Source organism: Hordeum vulgare, chromosome 2H (assembly GCF_904849725.1).
Source record: "Hordeum vulgare subsp. vulgare chromosome 2H, MorexV3_pseudomolecules_assembly, whole genome shotgun sequence".
Taxonomy (NCBI): domain Eukaryota; kingdom Viridiplantae; phylum Streptophyta; class Magnoliopsida; order Poales; family Poaceae; genus Hordeum; species Hordeum vulgare.
This window is the reverse complement of record NC_058519.1, coordinates 613,906,345-613,909,311: the sequence shown is the minus strand read 5'-3', so window position 1 is coordinate 613,909,311 and position 2,967 is coordinate 613,906,345. Positions and strand designations below refer to the sequence as shown.

The window sequence follows — 2,967 nt, the reverse complement described above, 5'->3', positions numbered from 1 at the left end:
CACTACAGGTGCGCCACTAGCATCACGCCATTAGAAATTTTTACTAATGGCGCACCACGTATCTGATATACGAATGGCACACCAGACAGTGTGCCATTAGTATAGCTCATGGTGCGCCATTAGTATCTGGCATACTAATGGCGCACCAGGCAGTGCGCCATTAGTATAGCTCATGGTGTGCCATTAGTATGCCTCCCACAGGCCTATTTACCCATGTGCTCTGGCTTACTAATGGCGCATTAGTTGACGATGCGCCACTAGTGTGCTTTTTGAAGTGCGCCACTAGTATGAATATTAGGTATTTTTTTCTTTTCTGATATTTGCACAGGTTACAAAACATATTACTGCACAGAATATAGAGACCACACACTACAGGAAAAAACTTATAAAAGCCGAGTGCCCGAAACACTCGGCTTACAACGGGTTACACTTAGTTTACATATAAGCGGAGTGTTTTCCTCGGCTTATAACACACGCCTTACAAAGGGTCGGCTTATCCGGGGTAAGCCGAGAGCAATAGCGAAAACACTCGGCTTACATATAAGCCGAATGTCCCCATGTAAGTCGAGTGCCAACGGGCACACGATTTATACATAATGGCAGATACAATATATTACATATCCAATATATCACGACAACAACAATATAGATCACAACAATATATTACATATCCAATAGATCACAACAACAACAAAAACAATATATTACATATCCAATAGATCACAACAACAACATAGTTTCACAAAAGCATGCGTACATATGAAACAAGAATTCACAAATGAAATGGTCATGCATACATATCCAATATATTACAAGTTCACAACAATAACAAACCGATGATGAGTTCAAAGTCCACACACGCATACATATCCAACATATATAGTTTCACAAAAACACACATACATATTCAAGGAGGGTTCACAACATGTGTACATATGCAACAAGGGTTAACAAGAGTTAACAAGGAGGGTTCACAACATCTGTACATATGCAACAAGAGTTAAGATATGCAACAAGAGATAACACCCTCACCTTCAATCCAGGGGCAAGCTCATTTAATGTGATTGCAAAGCTAATGAAATTGTATCGAGTGGGAAACTTTGGTGGTTTACTCCTTTTTCACAACAAATGGGCCTCTGAAAAATTCTGAGATCCCTTGCCTTTTCCAAAGCAATCACCCGTCACGTAGTGCATGCTTTCATCCCATTTACCAAAGAGTGTAGCAATAGTTCAACCACTTCGGTCCTGAATAACACCTTGGACATGCACATACATGAGTACAGCTATGCTAAGTTAGAGTAAGATGTTTGCACTATGAAAAGTTAAGGTACTCACACAAATAAAGAGAGAAAATATACATAGTCTGGAGAATGGATAAAGAAATTCAAGACGACCTATAACTGATCTTCTAAACAACCACGTGATAAGAGTGTTTTTTCCAGCTGAAGCAACTAACTTGTCATGTTCACATTATTCATTCTCCACTTGATGGATGTGTGTGTACAGTGTTTTGTCAGAAAACATATTGTTCAGCTGATGAACCTTGTTCTGAAGCAACAGAACCATAGTTCAATGAAAGCTAATACCTACGTGAGAAAAGTAATCAAACGTTGAAGGCTTCAAGAGGAGGGGTACTCGGGGAGAAAGATAGACAGAGTTGGGTTACTTTTAGAAGTTCATTCATGCTTGAAGCATGGACACAACTTTCCCTATTTTAGGGATGTCATCTTAAATAAAAGGAAACTTATTTCTAACATATTAAATTATGAATAAGGGAAAACAAACTACAAAATGATCAATGAATGGTAATGCGCTTCGGTATCCCTGATATAAGCCACACACCTCTCAGGCTGCACGACTCAACAAAACTAACAGCAGTTCTGCAGAAGTATTCTTCCTTCAGTTGGTGTTTGGCAGGTCAAATTCAGGATGGAAATGACGAGAGGAAATGAAGTGTCCTACATTTGGCTGGTACGATGAGTCCGAACATTTCATTTCCTCTCGCCATATTCTTCCTGGACTTCTAGAAGGACTTGACATCAAACTATTCAGAACACTATAGGGCCAAAATGCTCCTTTGAATTCAATACTTCATTTCTGAGCCAAAATACTATTTAATTTATTTGTGCACAATATTTCCTTTTTTCAAAATAATAGCATAAGGCTCAAGACTTCTCTCATATCATTTTCAAGTTAGATTCTAAAATTCCTGGACGCCCCAAACTTTGAGATACATCACATTAAACACCCACTATTTTTCAAAGGAAAACAATACACATTGTTAAAAGGTGAACCCATTATGTTCTCAAATGAATCTATATAAGTTGTTAAAAATATGTCTTGCCAAAAGGCACAAATGCATCACTTTCTTTAACTAATATGCACGGAAGAGCATCATCTTAGTAACAAACAAACTGTAAAGTTAGGAAGTAAAAGAAGAAATCAGAAGAAAAGCATACAAAATACATCTAGTCTAGTATACAGGCAATTTATTAAATACCTGATGGGGGTTGCGATCAATAATTGACTGCTCCTTGAACTTCAGTTTACATGAATATTCACGATTACCTTGAATGCGCATAGTACCATAGTGATCACAATACAGTTTACCCAATATGAGATTGTAAATGGAAGTGGTCGCCTGTGATAGCATATTTTCAGTTAATCATTTCACAGAGTTAACCGTTTCTTGCTAACTAGGTAATAATACCTTGCTCCAGTGGAAAACTTCGCGATCATCAAACTCCAGTGTTAACACACCAACAGGATCAAGTTGAATGGAGTGTCCCCAGAACTTGCTCTTTAGGTTGCTATCTACCCAAAATCTCCAGCCATTTCCCTCACAGTGGCATGCAACAACCATTGGATGATGACTGACCTGGCAAGTGGTATTGAATATTTTTATATAAACCAACATGCAGAAGCAAATAAACCAAACTTGAAGAAAATCGGTGGGCCTCAAGTATC

General features: G+C 38.2%; 1 pseudogene; it reads right to left on the bottom strand.

The window, feature by feature from the left end:
- Positions 1-971: 971 nt before the first annotated feature.
- On the bottom strand, positions 972-2,967 carry LOC123428763 (annotated as a pseudogene).